This window comes from Photinus pyralis, unplaced genomic scaffold (genome assembly GCF_008802855.1).
Source record: "Photinus pyralis isolate 1611_PpyrPB1 unplaced genomic scaffold, Ppyr1.3 Ppyr1.4_LG5, whole genome shotgun sequence".
Lineage (NCBI taxonomy): Eukaryota > Metazoa > Arthropoda > Insecta > Coleoptera > Lampyridae > Photinus > Photinus pyralis.
Genome location: NW_022170596.1, coordinates 30361230 through 30378938, shown reverse-complemented (window position 1 = coordinate 30378938; position 17709 = coordinate 30361230).

The window sequence follows — 17709 nt, the reverse complement described above, 5'->3', positions numbered from 1 at the left end:
GAACATTCATTACGTTTGTAAAAGTTCACAATCCGAATAATCACTGTCATTATTAACACTTATTTTAAAGTTCAGAAACATCAACCAATATAACTTCTCTTTTAAATTAATCACTTTCCACATGTTCACACACTATCTTCCAGTTGTCAGCTGTAATTTTTTCAAATTCTTCATTTGCCAGCTTTCTAAGTAACATCTTCCATTTTAAATGTAACATTTCTTGCTGCTATGCGATTTAAATAAATAAAAAGGCGGTTTATTTATGTTGTAAAGTCTCAAATATGATAATTTTCTGTGCGATTTGTGCTAACAATTTGATTGACAGTTATAATAAATAATGCGAATCTTGTCTTCCATGCTCAGGGTACCTCTATAAAGGATAGCGCTATACGTAATTAATGTGCCGAAAGTGATGGTAATAGATGGTACGTCCTTTTGAACTATGTTAGGGTATGGCTGTATCTATGTATTTATATATCTATGACATTACATTACAGTTTCCATTCTAAGTTTGTTGTTCTATGGTTCTAATAAAGAAAACCTTGTTATGTTCTTGTGTTCTACCATCCAGAAATTATAAAAGTGGCGACGAGGATTAAAAGTTTATTGACGATGTTAAAAAGTGCCGTGTTTTCGAAATAAAAGTTCCAATACTCAACGCACGTACGTAAACGTCAAATTTTCTTTCAATTATGGATCCTAATCAATTTCAACAAATGATGGCAATGCTTGCCCAATGTTTACAGTCAAGTCAAACTATTCAACCGCCAGTTCATAATGTTAATGTTGTGGGTAACTTTGACAGTTTCGATGCAGAGAAGGAAAGTTTCGAAAATTACAAGCAAAGGTTAGAAAATTTTCTCCAGTTGAAAAACGTTTTTGGTGATAAACACGTTTGTGCAAAAGTGTTATTAAATTGCATAGGACCGCGATATTATGAATTGGTTAAGTCATTGGCGGCACCCGAAGATGTTACAGTATTGGGATATGACAAAGTTGTGGAATTACTTTCAAGCCATTTGTGTCCTAAGCCAAATGTAGTGGTCCAACAGCATAGGTTTATGTGTCGTTTTCAAGGAGCCACAGAATCAGTCGCAGATTTTATAGCGGAATTAAGACGTCTAGCTTCTACTTGCAGTTTCAAATGTGACTGTGGTAAGTCAATCTCTGATATTTTTCTACGTGCTCAATTTATACGAGGGTTGCGTGACACAAACATTCGCGAACGAATTCTAACAGAAGAAAAAGAGACATTAACATTACAAAAAGCAATAGATGTAGGATTAGGATTAGAAGCTTCTAGAATTGACAATGCAGAAATGTCAAAACAGTGTCAAAGTCAAGTAGGTTCCAGTTCAAATACGTCAAATATTAATCTAGTCAATAAGTCAATACCTAAGAATAAATTTTATCAAGACAATCGTTCAAAATCAAGAAGTCGTCGTGAAAATCGCGATAATAGGAGCCGTCCGCGTTCAAAAAGCAGACTCAATTATAAAGATTTGGGTATCGATCATTTGTGTATAAGATGTGGACGTGACAATCATAAAACTAACGAATGTCGTATTGCTCTGTATAAGTTAAAATGTGAATTCTGTAAAAAAGAAGGTCATGTTGCAACTGTATGTATTTCTAAACTATTGAAAAATCAGTCTAAAGCTCATCAATATCAAAGGACAAAGACAGATTCGGTGAACAATATTTACAAATGTGATTTCAGTGATATTTGTATAGTAGACATTTTCAAAAATTCAGATCCAGATGTCCGTAAATATTTTGTAAATGTATATATAGAAGGTGTAAAACAACGATTCGAAGTTGATTCTGGTGCAGGCTACACCTTAATATCAGAAAGTCTTTTCAAATCATTATCTCTTCAAAATGTTCAAATTAAACCCGCAAATGTTCGTTTCCGGTCGTATACAAGTGAGATATTTGATCCAATTGGGGTAGTTGAAGTCCATGTGCAATATAAAAATAAAGTGGGTACACAAAAGATGTACATTGTTCCGGGTGATCATGTACCGCTTCTTGGACGATCATGGATACGACAACTTGATATAAATCTAAAAGAATTAGATTTAGTAAATGATGTGAACAATCAAACCATTTATTCAGTAGAAACGATTAGCAAAGATTTACAGCAAATTAAAAGTCAATTTTCTACTATTTTTAAGCCAGTAATTGGTTGTGTCAAAAACTTCAAGTGTTCACTAAAAATGCGCGATAACGCAAAACCGACATTCTTTAAAGCGCGGGAAGTTCCGTACGCATTACGGGAAAAGGTAGAACAAGAACTATCCATACTGGAAGAACAAGGAATTATTTCAAAAGCAGACTCATCAGACTGGGGATCTCCATTAGTTATCATTCCGAAGCCAGACTCTACAGTGCGGTTGTGTGCCGATTACAAAATTGGAGTAAATCCACAGATAGTTCAATTAAATTATCCAATACCTAAAATAACTGAAATGATAGATAAATTGCGTAACGCCAAATATTTTTGCACACTAGATTTGTTTAAAGCATATCTACATATTCCTGTTGATGAAAAGAGTTCAAAAATTCAAACGGTAACTACACATCGTGGAACGTATATCGTAGATCGTCTCTCATTTGGTATTAAATCAGCGCCTAGTGAGTTTAATCGCATATTGGACAGTATTTTAGAAAATGTGCCAGGAGTTTCATCTTACTTCGATGATATTATAGTTTATGGTTCAAATTACGAAGAATGCAAGAATAATGTAATACAGTGTTTAAAACGGTTACAAGAAAATGATTTACATTTAAATTTCAAAAAGTGCACATTTTTTCAAGAAGAAGTTACATATTTGGGTTATGTGATTAAAGCCGGTATTGTTTCCAAATCACCTGACAAAGTTCAATCAGTAATAAATGCAACTAGACCACATGATGCCAGTGAAGTAAAGCAGTTTCTTGGACTAGTAACTTATTACTCCCGATTTATTCCAAACGCTTCAACTCTAACGTATCCGCTTCGACGATTACTTCAATTAAATACTAAATTCTACTGGTCTGCAGAGTGCGAATCCGCATTTATTCGAATTAAAGCAGAAATTGCTAGTGATCGTGTTCTTACACCCTATAATCCTGAATTGCCAGTAATAGTCGCTTGTGATGCAAGTCCTGTCGGTATTGCAGGAGTTCTGTCACATATAATAGATAAAGTCGAAAGACCCGTTGCATTTATTTCCAGATCATTAACAGCAACAGAAAGAGGGTATAGCCAGTTAGATCGTGAAGCTCTAGCTATCTATTGGACAATTCAAAAATTTTATAATTATCTTGTGGGACAACCGTTCACGCTTATCACTGACAATCAGCCGTTAACAAGAATTTTCCATCAGAATAATAAAATACCAATTACTACATCAAATCGGTTGCTCCGTTATGCAACATTTCTCAGTGGTTTTCAATATAAGGTCGAACATAAAAGGGGTAAAAACCACCAGAACGTTGACTGTTTGTCAAGATTACCTTTAACAAGAAATACTCTGGTAGAAGAAGATGACACTGACATTATTAATGATCAAATAATAAATCAAATTTCAACTTTTACATTAAATAGTGATTCAATTCGAGAAGCTACATCAACTGATAACGAACTCCTTAAATTACGTGAGGATTTACAGAAGGGGAAAAATGCTAATTCAGAATACAGTGTTCATCGAGATATTATATTTAAAGGCCAGCGTGTTTACATTCCAAACAAATTGCGTTCACACGTTTTAAAAGAGTTACATTTCACACACTTGGGAATTTCAAAAATGAAAAACTTATCACGCAAACATTGTTATTGGCCAAAAATAGATTCTGACATCGAACAATACGTCAAAAATTGTCAAGAATGCAGTGAAAACATAAATCTGCCTCCAAAAGCCGAAACACATCATTGGCAAGAACCTAGATATAATTTTGAAAGAGTACATATGGATTATGCCGGTCCATTTCAAAATAGACATTTCCTTATTTTAGTCGATGCAAAGTCAAAGTGGCCAGAAGTCCGTATTTTGAATGAAAGTCCAACATCAACTGCCACAATTAACCTGCTACAAGATATTTTTGCCTCAAGTGGATTTCCTCAAGTATTAGTGTCCGACAACGCAACAATTTTTAAAAGTACGGAATTCGAGGAATTCTGCAAAATGAGTGGAATTTCACAAAATTTCATCGCTCTAGGAAACCCGTCAACGAATGGTCTAGCCGAAAGATATGTACAAATTTTGAAGAATAAATTGAAGATGATGGCCAAAGACCCAATGCCATTGCATTGGAAAGTTGGTGAAATATTGTTTCGATTCCGAGCTACGCCGCTAAAATCTGGAAAAAGTCCAGCTGAAATTTATTTTAATCGACCATTTCGAAAGTTAGATGCAATGCGGCCAAATCCAGTTCAAAAGCCAAATGATATATCTACACTACGACATCGTATATTAAAAGTGGGAGATCGTGTACAATCAATACACTATCCGACTAAGAGTTGGAAATATGGAATAATAATCAGGAAACTTGGTAATTTGCACTACATTGTAAAGTTAGATGATGGTTATATGATCAAACGCCACATAAATCAATTAATCAAGTCTGAAATTAATAGCTGCGGAGATAACATTAAGAATAAAATACTGTACGTGAAATGAAGATTCCAGAAACAAGAAGAGACATTTTAAATTTTGCAAATAATAATCAAATGATGATTCCAGCTCCAGCTCAAGATGAACAGCTCAGACGTAGTCAGAGAAATCGTAGGAAGCCACTCAGGTTAGCAGATTATGTTCGATAATTTAATAGTTAAATATTTTATTTTAAATTTATATATTGTTGTTAAATGTTATCTAGTTTCAAATTAAGCGCACGAGAATTGTTGTATCTTAAAAGTACGCACTCTAAGAATGAGAAGAAAATGTAAAAAGACAGTTACGCATCGCACGTCATTCATAATAACATTGTATAATTTGTTCGTTCATAAGTTCAGTTCTAATAAAGAAAACCTTGTTATGTTCTTGTGTTCTACCATCCAGAAATTATAAAACAGGGTAAACTAAAGTCGTATGAACACCACTGGGATCGCGTAAAGAGTAGCTTTTATGGTAACCGCGTAGTACGGGAAGCTTTAAATACTCTTGATTATCTTCTATACATCCACAAATAAGAATAGGTTTGCTTTTTTTGGCATATCTATACGATTAATTAATTGACGTTTGTTAATTTATAGGTTGACAGTTTCAAATCGTGTCTAATCGGACAACTTCGGACAGACTCGTTTACCCTGAAACTCACATACCCAGGCGATGTCCTTGACCATATTTTAGTTACAATTAGCAGTCCATGTAATATATGGTCTAAGTACAAAACAGACTTACAGTATGAAATAAAATACGTTACGATATACGTCCGGTAGTACTTGTAACAGTACTCGTTTAAGATATTCTTGACTCGGCTCCTGATGTCGCCTCGTCCATAATGTCTAACTCGTACTGTTACAAGTAACCTACCGAACTTATAACGTAAATAACTATAAAATTTGTTGTTGTAGTAACCAAAGATATTATCATGATTTTCATCTAAGTGCATACGTTTCATTATTTATTACTATCGTATAAAAAATAAAGATGGTGGTCAAAATGACGCTAGAAACTTGTGTTAACTAAGTAATTTCTTTAGTTGCAAAGACAAAAATTGCATTTTATACATGGGGTTGATCAAAATAGGTTAAAATGAGTTTTTCTTCTCACCATTATTAATAATAACAATTTGCGAAAAAAATAAAACAAAATGATTCCCAAAATGCGGATATTTTTATGACTTTTGATGATATTTTAAAGCAATTATCGAAATCTTTTTCAGTGGGTTAGGGAGGTATTAATAATTATCTTATAAGATCCTTATAAAATTTTTTTTGTTTTACAAATAGAACGCCAAATATTGTTTATACAGCGTTTGAAACGCACGCGTAATTTAGGGCCTTCCATCACGGCAACGCGCGCAAAATTACCGATAACGCGAATCTGCTGGCTACATGCTAGGTTCAATTATTATATACCAAGTTCAAAATATTTTGACTGTGGGTGTGCCGTGCCAAAAGCATGCCAAAGTTTGGTACATTGTGGTTGCAAGAAAGGGTGCAAAACTAACATACGCAAGTGCCGGAGAACTGTTAATTCGAAAGGCAAACGCATGCTGTGCACCATAAGTTGCCAATGTAAAAGCGTTTGCAAAAACAACGAAAGCCTAGAAACTCAGCTTGTGCAATCTTCGGATTCAAGTGACGAATCCGAATAAAGCCTAATGTTTTTGCTCATTTCCATTTTTTAAGTTTTGTTTTCGATTTATTTTTTTATACAGAGTTTGTACAAAGAGTCAAACTAAGCGCCATCTTGTCCGCCATTTTTGAAAAAGTGTAAGTAAAGTTTTTGTACCTCTTTTTCACTTAAGCAGGCACTTTGTAAACAAATTATAATTCTTTTGCTCACTTAAAAGGTTGAATAAATCAAGAATACTACAAAACGCGGCATTTGGAGCTCTCTTTCAGCCGCCATCTTAAATTTTTTTGGCTTCATCATAATATTTTTGTTTTCAACAAGAAAAAAATGTTAAAGTGAGTTTTAGTCGCCATTTTGACCGCCATCTTGATTTGAGGCCTTAGCAGCCAGAATTCGAGGTCGTGACAGGCAAAATCGGATTCAGCAGGGTCCAATTGCCCCAAAAACACTTGTCACCAAAATGTCTCAAGATTTTCCGTTGGAACCTTTATAATGCGCTGTACCGAATTTCTCGCCCGGACTATATGCATACAACGTAAGCACAAATCGAGCGCAATTTCTTCGGCAATTCCCCATATAAGATTGAACTCCACTGAAAATGTTATAGGTACACAAATAGAGCATAAATCGACGTATTAAAGACTGTTCGGTTCTAGTATTTAGGGGAACAATTTAACATCTACTACATCTAATTAACCTACATCTAGGTACATATTATATTTATGAGTATGAATAACCGACAACCGTACAAATAAATTGTACGGTTTTCTTCCGTTGTGAGAATTGTTTTCACGGTGTTTTGCTGACTAGTTTTCGTTAAACCATTGAATAAAAATAGTTGGTTGAACTCAATCTGTGGCATTCCATTGAAGATCCGTCCTCAGGTCGATCCATTTTCGGCACATTAGTGAAAAATATTTTATGTAATCAACACCCCGTGTAAAATGTTTAAGACAGAGCTTCATGTATATGGCGGTAAAATAGAATATGCCTTAATTTAGACCCATTAAATCCCTAACATGTTTACCGTTTTTAGTAGGTACTTACTCAATTCTGCGCTTTACCAAACGGGTAGTAAAAGCTTATTTAGGTAGGTATATAACACTTGCTCACAATTTACGTGTTAGGGTAGGCGTTTTATTTATCCGTTTTATATGTTGTGTAGGCTGTAAATAACTGATACGGCTTGGGTATTAAATACAGTTTTATTAGAAAAACGCCAGTAGGGATCAGTAAGGGTGCGTGAGTGCGGTTATTTTTTGTGATCTCACAACCTACCTACGCTTTTAACACTATTTTGACTATTTAATTTCTTTTGACTATACTGGCTATACTGCCTAAATATAAACTAGACACATTTCAAAGGGAACAAATTACTTCGAATCTACCTGCATGTTTGGACCAATACCCTAAATCTATTTGGCTACGTTTGACTTATTATGTTCGATGTTGTTTTGTATCTGCTTCATTGTATTAGAGTTTCCATGAGCTTTCTAAATACTACACAGCGATAGGATATAAATTGACGTTACGAGCTATACTGATGGAAATCCATAAACTAGATTGAATTATCGATTCTATTTCCTACATACGAAAGCTACTTCACGACATAAAATGCCAAATAATGAAAATGGTGTTTAGTTTATTCGAAAGACAGGTACGTAGTTATACATTACTGACCATAAATACTTCATTAAGTTCTGGATAAAATTCATTGGTAGATCAAATAAACCCCTAAAGAGCATCTAAAAAAGCGGCAGAGCACCTCGGTGCGACCCTACGGGGCCATTGGATTTGACCCATATTCAATAGGCTTGTTACATGTGGTACCTATATTATATGTTAACTGTGCAAAGTTTGAACCGAATAGGTTCAAGCGTTTGACAGTTATCGTGCTCACGGACAGACGGACACCATCGACTTTTCTATAAAGCTTGCATCGTTTGCTCTGCCGCTTAATAATCCCGAAACCCATGACATTATTTCCATGACGCTAATAAACCAAACGTCAAAATAAATTACGTAAGTTGCTTTACTTGCTATTAATTCTATTCGATCTTTTGTGCTACAAAATAATTCGTTATAAGTGACCAAACTAAATGAAGTGGTGGAAGTCCGGTTAATACGAAAAAATTTCGCGACATTTCACTGGTCGAAGTTTGACAAATGTCATTGAATAATCGCATTGAATAATCGCTGAAATTACCACACTTGCAATTATCACTTAGAATTGCACAAGAAGTTTGTATTTTACCGAGTAAATTTGGGTTGTTAAGGTAATGAAAATCTGTTGCCTAGCAATTAGACGAGAAAAACTGTCAACTAATAAAAATGCGACACCGCAGGTGTCAAGCAACAAGCTTGAGAAATCTGTTATGAAATTTTTGAGGATTTATCAATGTTCGAAGGTATAGCACCACATCTACAAAAAAGCTCTGATATGACAACGTCACGACTAAATTCACGCTTAAAAAATCAAACGCGTTTGATTTCATTCGTGTCGTGTCACACTACAACTTTAGACGATCATATTTCGCGACTTGAGTGTTTACACTAGTAGTGATCTACGGTCATGACTTGCACGACCGTTGACTACGCCCCCTGTCAACCCGCCTTTTGCAATAGTATATTTTAAGAACGGTAAGGACATTTTACCGATCGAAGACAATCATTTGGAGGAGGAGCTTTTAAAATTGGGGGCTATTAGTCGAGTGACCAGTTGTTCTGGGCAATTTATCTCAAATATTTTTTTAGTCCCGAAACCAGACGGTAGCTTACGTTTAATATTGAACTTAAAAGAGCTTAATGACTTTATTGCTTATAATTATTTTAAACTGGAAGATATCAAGACTGCCCGGACATTAGTTAGCAAAAATTGTTTTCTAGCTAAATTAGATTTGAAGAATGCCTATTTCCTCTTGTCAATTGATAGAGGTCATAGGAAATTTTTGAGATTTTCATTTAACGGAGACTTATTTGAGTTTAATTGTTTACCATTTGGTTTAAGTTGTGCTCCATATATTTTTACTAAGATTATGAAGCCAGTTGTTTCCCACCTTAGAACTGCTGGACTTTTATCAGTGGTTTATCTGGACGACTTCTTACTTTTAGGAGATTCCTATAGGAATTGTTTGCATAACGTTACTCAGACCGCTACCCTTTTGGAGTCTTTGGGATTTATTATAAATAAAGAAAAGAGTTGCATGGCTCCTCAACAGGTTTGTGAATTTTTGGGATTTACTATTAATACTGTAGAAATGTCTATTAAAATTCCGGATAAAAAAGTTGAGAAACTGTTTAAGATGGTAAATAATTCCTCTATTTTAAACTTTTGCAAGATACGTGATTTTGCTACATTGGTAGGAAAGTTGGTCTCCATAAACCCGGCCATGAAGTTTGGTTGGCTTCACACTAGGAATTTTGAAAGAGTAAAACTGTTAGCTTTAAATTCTCATGGAGAAAATTATGACGCAACCATGCAAATTCCCTCTAGTCTAAAGGATGATTTTGAGTGGTGGCGAAAAAATTTATCAAATTCAGGAAACGGTTTAGAGAAATTACAATTTGATTTGGAGATTTTTTCAGATGCTTCAAATACAGGTTGGGGAGTATGTTGCAAGGGGTTGAGAACACATGGCCATTGGTCAGCCTCAGAGCAATCTTACCACATAAAAATTTATATTAATTTATGTGAAACTTCAAAATTGACATTCATGCGTATCTGTAGCAACGAAGTGAAAACACCCCATGGGATCTGTTATCAGTGTAATGTTGCTGTAATTGGATATTTTTAGTCACATGACCTCAAATATATAAATTTCATTGGATTTCTAAGTAAGCAAAAAATTTTCACTATAATTCGTTCCCATTGGCTCACCAATTTGAAATCGCGGCATTTCACTGGTCGAAATGTGACAAATGTTAGATGAATTGAATACCTAGTCCATTGAGTTAGTATCTCAATGACCTAGTAATATAAATGGACTTGTTTGAATATATTGGTGAAAATAATCTCGTTCCTAATTCAGTTTTCTTTCCATTTTTTTGTGATTTAAAATATTGATGTACTTCATATAACTAATGCATACACAGATTCAATTCTTATATAGTTATCACGTTTCCAGTCTAATTAATTGTCCAGATTTTTTAATACACATAATTAATCTAACACCGGGTACAAAATTCTATTCAAAATACACACCTTTGGATGCATAATAAAATTTAACCCACACAAAAGAATTGTATTAGGGTATTACTGATGCACTTGAAATACTGCTTCACAATTAATGAGAAAAAAATTACCAATATCTTTGGTTTGGGTTCACTTATCATTAATAAAAAATACACAAATTTATCCACGGGATAAACTCCCGTGGGTCGACCTCTTCAGGAATGTTAAAATTTTACTTACGTAAATTTTTTATACAAAATACAAAAAAACAAAATAACTTACATTTATTGATGTGTTAACAATTTTCTCCAATTGACAGTTGATTTTCTCTTTTGGAAGGGTAGCAGCAATTTGAAAAATTGGAGGCCGATACGCTCCAGGGTTAGTTCCATTTATTTTTGCCACCCTTACGATTTAATTTACAAAGAATTTGCATAAAATTTAACGTAAAGCTTAATTGGTCTTAACGAATTCAATCAATTTTAAATGCCTGATATAAAGCATTTGTACATTGAGCTTGGTGCAGATTAAAGTTTCGTTTTTCGTTCAAGAATTTAATTTTTTATTCCGTAATTTCAATATTTCAAGTAGCCAAAGTCAAGGGTTCATTCATGCATGACCGAGTTTAATTGTGAATAAAAAATTAGTGTAGGTAAAGTGTTTCTATGTATGCATTGTGTCAAATTTGAGGATTTAGGTTAGTTATAATTAAATCATGAAGTGGCCATTTGTAACAAAAAGCCTACGTATTGTAAAAATTCATTGTACTAAAGGAAGGGGCATGTAGAACTATTTGGAAATTAAATATCTTTCAATATACATTGACAATTGATATGGCTATTTAGTGTTGATATTTTTGATAGCGAGGTGGAAGAGTTAGAAAATGTTGTAGTAAGTTTAAGTTTTAAGTTTTTAAACCATCAAAAAAGGTACAAATCTAGTAAACCATAAGCTAGCCAACACGTAAACAATATTTCGGTTATTTTGATACACTTTTAGTTCAGAATTTCAAAGCTTTATTAAACGAAGGGAAGTTTCAACCATTTATTGCAACAAATACTGTTGTAACAGATGTGGAAAGATACTGCGGCATTAAAAAGACAACGGTAATTCTGAGCAGCATATTGTTGTACGACCATACAGAATGACTAGAGACGAACACGGTAAGTAGAAGTAAAAAACACTATACCTAATTTTGAATATAACGGGCAATGGGTGTCACGTTGGGGTGTACCAAACCAAATAAAAAACAATTTTAATTATGTAAACGTTACAGACGAGTGGCAGCGAGAGCACAATGAAACGTATTAAATGTGCACATAATAATATGTACTTTGACAATTTAAAGCTTGGGCTAAAAATGGATGGAATTTTTGTTAATTGCTCCCTATTGGAGTTTCCGACATAGTTGTTGACCGAGTTTTATGATTACTGAGTACACGTTCTAAAGCAAATTTGTTGAGGAATTTGTGAATTGTAGGAAACGTGAAAGGCATTTAAATTCGGCGGTTATCTGAGAAGGCTTTTTGTTCTATCATTAAAATGCCCCACAAGTACTAAGTACAATACTGCTTTGTGATAGATGCAGCCCTTTAATTACCTTTCTGGTATTGAGACTTGTATGATAAATAATAAGACAGCAAGAGGAAACATAATATTAGTATGTTTGGTTCCCTTTGATGTGAAATAATACTACTAAGAGCTATTGAAGACCGGTATAAACTTGGTTAACATAGGTACATACGTATACGTACTTATATGTCGTAGGTACGTACCTACTTTACAGAAAATTCAAAATCCAGTTAGACACTTCCAATGGTCGCGAGTTTGTCATTAATTTAAAAAAAAAGTCCGACGCTCAGCCTTTAGAGTGGAGAAAAGACTTATGCCGTGCTGCAATTTGGACGCCATATTTGTGTATTTTCAAATTCAGAATAATAGTATATTGAAAGGCAAGTGTTACAATGCGATCTATTGTAATACGACTACCTTGTGAGTTGTGGCATGAGTAGCGTAGCGAAGCGGAGCCACCAGTGTCCACAAGACAGGAGTGCTCACTATGGTAGAGCGAAGGGATGTCGCGATTGTTACTTGGTATAATGGGTTAGTAGACGTATTATCTTTTAATATTAGAAGTGAAGGTTTAGTGTTTAAGGTTTTTCTAAATCGAAATTGGTGTTTGCTGCAATAGTCGAAAGTACTTAGCAACTTTAGTAGACTGGTTTTCATTGCCTTTTCGCATGGTTTTGGAAATTTACATTTATCATGAACATGTACAAATTTCCGTATTTATAAACGGGGATAACAATTCCTCTTTTCAAATAGACTGTTGCATCTAACAATGTTGTGTAAACAACGTCCTACAGGCAGACGTTATTTCGATTTATACATTAAAAATAATGACGGGGCACCCTGTATATCAGAATATTTCAATTTAGTAAGTCTGAGGGGATGATTTACGAATAAATACAGAATTGGTTTGTTTTATTTGAATTTGTGTTTCTGTAGTTGTTTTCCATTTTGGCATTGTTTGTAAATGTCTAATTTAAGGTAAGGTTTATTTAAGTGTTTGCGATAGGAACTTTTGATATCAGGCGAAAGTTTAAATAATTGCAACGAAAATGCTTATCTGGCGCTGATAACGGGGACGTGTTTCGAAGAATTGCGCGTTTTAAATTGGCGTAAATGGGGACGTTTGATGTGTTCATTAGCAGCCGGCATTATCTAATATAATTGTAACTGGCGCTTATTTTGTAAATATCGGAAGAAGGAAAGGAACAAACCATATACGACAGTTAGCTCCCTATCAGGTCCTTCGCCAAATCCAAAGACACCCCTCGACAAGACTCCGATGATGGTATTATTAAATCACAAGAACGGCTTGACTGCCCCGATCTTTCGTTAATAGTTATCGGACAGCTCCTTCATTCAGGTGGTTACTCGCTCATCCTTATCCTTTAACGGTGCTCTGAATGAATTACAACTTCCTTCCCCGAATGCAGCTACACACAAATCCAGATTATAACGACTAATTATTAGAACATACATATTAACATTATGATTTAAGCATGCGGTACGATAACATAGGCATGCAAATTCCGAAAGCTAACGAAGACAAAGCAAACCAAAATTCATACTACGAGCAAAAATTGTACTTGACAAAATCCCTACGCTTAAAATGAAAACTAACCGTTACAAATCACACCATTACCAAAAACAACTTAAACTCCATCCCCCCAAAAATAATGACAACCATTCGCACGCAAAATCCTAGATTTACCAAATTTCGACAAAGACAAACACAAAAGAATAACACCCCCAAAAGTCTAAAACCATGTGCCCATAGATCAACAGCCATACCAAAATCAGATGCATTCCAACCATACACGCCCACAGACTTTCGGCAAATCGACCGGCACTAGGAACAAAGCTAACCAAAAATACACTAAAAAAACGCAAGGGTTGCTACAGCTGCCAGCGACTTACACACCCAGAGGCTCAGATTTCTCCCAAAGAGGGGAAACGAAAGGAAGCATGTACGAAGGCGATAATGACATGGTGCTTTTTGAAAACTATGTTCATTGTTAACGGTTGTACGACGGCATCTTGTCTTCGAATAATTTTTGAGTGCGCATTTTCAATTAACAGGGACAGGAACAGGCGTTAGATTTCCCTTTATTCCAAGTTTCTATGTATCAAATTTCGTTTAAATTCTTCCATAAATAAAAAAGTTGGCACTGCGCATGCGCAAAACTAAATTTTGAAATTTGCATTATATTTTCATTTATTCCAAGTGCCTACGTACCAAATTTCATTCAAATCTATATAAATAAAAATGAATGTTTGTATGTCCCTTATGCCTGCCTAAACCGTTCATCCGATTGCGATGAAACTTTGGGGAATAGTTGGACGTATGTCCGGGAAGGTTTCTATATAATGAAAAAATTTCCGTCTGCCTGTACGTATGAATGTCCCTTATGCTTGCCTAAACCCTTCATCCGATTGCGACTAAACTTTGGGGGTTAGACTGTTCATCCGATTGCAGGACGAATGACTGCGAAAGTCTGTATATATAAAAATGAATCGTCGAAATTTATTTACGCGCATCAAATTAGATAGTTCTTTTTTTGTTGTGCTTGCGTTATCGAAACATGTGATGCTCTAAGTCTAAGGCAAGCAAATAGGAAACACTTTTCTTAAAAATGAAAGCAAAGAATAACACGCAAAGGATGCAAACGTTACTAATTAATTTAGGAAAATAATCGTCAAAATATAAATTCGTACCTACCTACCCTACATCTGCAGCTGCTTTAAAAACATCTCCGCAAATTCTATTTTTAAAAAGGGCAAGGTTTGCATTGACTACAAAATTCATTCCAACCTGTGCCTCTGAGGACGACCGAACATACAATAAATTAAGCCATAAAGGGATTAAATTTACCAAATTTTTAAGAGGTAGTTTAAGATTTACTATAAACTACAGTACTGTACAGTACTACGATGATGGTCAAATTAGGGAAAAGATGCACAATTAAACCATTATTAACGTGCTTTAGAGAAAACAAAAAAATTCCGATTACTTCCGAAGATATGACAGAAAAACCGAAACTTGCCGATTTTATGTTTATTAACCGGCAGAGCAAAGCGATGCAAACTTTATAGGGGAGTCGATGGTGTCCGTCTTTCCGTGAACCCGATACCTCTTAAAACGCTTTGCCGGATTTGGTTCAAACTTTGCACAGTTAACATATATACCACATGTAACAAGCCAATTGAAAATGGGTCAAATCCAATGACTCCGTGGGGTTACATCGAGGTGCTCTGTCGCTTTTTTAAAGGCCTTTATGGGTTTATTTTTTGCTGGTGTTATTTGAACAGATACAACAAGAAAGACAAAAGACACTTTCTCATTGCCACTTTTTGAACTCTACAAGACAGCACCCGCGCACAACTTGCGAGCATACCTATCGGATAAGTTCCCGGAAAATAGAAAAATGTTTAGATACGTATACTTGCACGATTAAGATGTTGTGCGTAGATGCACCATCCTGTTGAAACCAACAATTTCCAACTTTTGTTTTTATTTGTGTGACGTACATAGTTGTATTCGTAATATTTTCCCAATATAAAAAAGTATAGTTTGTGATAATTTCCCCGAAACAAAACGTTGTATTAAGAACCTTCCAACGGTGCTCAAAAAGGGGCAATGAAAAAGTATTTTTTGGGAACAAGAAAACGGCAGTTCTAGGTTCTAATGTAAACCCGAGTGTCTTCAAAAAGTTGAAGGTCGAGTCCAATACTCCACAGAATTCCTTCCGCTTTTGAGGTTTCAACTAGAACCAGCATGCAGGATTATATTGTGCCAGTAGAAAGGTCAAATTACCTCAACTTACTGCAACGCCAACTTGGCAAATAGCCGAAGCAGAATACAGTAACCAAATAATAACCTATGGCGCTACCACCCTACCTGCAATTCCTCCTCTCACTGTCAACTCGACTCAAATAAGTATAGGCAGCGCACCCTTGCTCTAGCTCAGGGAGACGGGTGGGGTTCCACGTTGGCCGGAACCAAATCCTAAAAGTGATAAAAAAAGTTGTGGGCGCCACCGACTCGGATTCCCAACCGCTGCTCTAGTACCGGGAGTCGGTCCGTAGATGGTAATTTAAAGAAAGAATCGAGCGACAGCTCACGTACCCAGGGTACTCACACACTCTCGCAATCAAAACACAAATACATACAACTTGACTAGCCCTCTTTAATAACTATTTAACAAATCTCCAAAAAAATTGTAAGTAATAACAAGAGTAAATAATAGAATCTGCAACTCGTACCACACAAACCAATTAAACGGTCGCCGAATCAAGTACCCAAAATCCCCCCCTTTTTAAATGACAACAAGCAATAAATAATCCAAAATTTAAAGGACAACAATCAACCCCCCTATGACTTCGACGTCGAACACCCGAGTAGCAGGGAATAATATCGGATTTCCGATTTAACTGCTACCATAAAACGTACCAAGCAAATGTACGCAATACGAACTATTACACCGATCAGTTACACATAAATATTTAAGATACCTGGTGATGCATCACAAAGAATCAATTTGGGGCCGCCTGATTTGCTGCCACCCAACACACAAAATTCAATAAATAAATATATATATATGACTTACCACAGTGCGAAATCACAGAAGGTTACCCATATTAAAAATCTACCATGCATAAATAACATATATAAAACCCCTTAAGTGTTATGACAATTACCAGCAGCTATCACTGGTCCCCACCCTAATAAAGGAAACAAATAATTTCCAACAAGAAAAATATGTGACACACACGATACACTTACACACGGTATGCTCATTATTTTCCTCAAACGCGTTTTCTACTGCGCATTACGTCACCTGCGAACGTGTGGCGCCAAAATTCAAATGTTTACGCACGGAAAAATCCAGTACAGATGTCACGCGTGACAGTTTGCACCTTTTCAGTTGTATTTACGAGTTTTATAGCGTTAATTTGTTGATAGCTAAGTAATCATTAGTGAAAATTCCAAAATGCCAGGTTGTGTGTGGAAATAAAATAGGTACTTTCGATTTCCGAAAATTGAAGACTTTTCTCTAAAATGGATTGTTGCAAGTCGTCGTAAGGACAAAATTACCTTGAAAAATGGTGTTACATTATTATTAAGTGGTGTGTTTAAGTCTTTCCATTGCTGTTTAATCCTATATCCTGTATTTGTTATGAACATTTTGAAGCCAGCCGTTTTGAAGCACCGCTAAGGGAACGACTTCTTAATTAGACCTACTTTTAAAAACAGCGGATGTTTGAAACCTGATGCTTTACCTACTTTAAAACTACCGCGTAATAATGAAAATCAAAATAAAAGGGACACGGAGGAGAGATTAGATCTTTTGATAACGCATTAATTATATAATTTTTACTGAAACAGCCGCATTTCATGTTTAGGATCAATTTTGGTTAGAGTTTATTTCACACGATCACGAAATCCCAGAAATAACTTACGCGAGGATCTCTACACAAATCAGTATGATTTGTCAACTAACCTTGTGATTTGTCGATCTAGCATCGTAATTTTGCTCTATATTCTGTGGTTTTGTTCGCACGTGACGTCACGCTAGATGCGCAAGAGCATACCGTTGTAAGTGTATCGTGCTAACGTATCAAACAAGATTGTTTTGTTAACTTCAAAATTTTAGTTTGACCTTTCAGAGAATTTTATTCCGA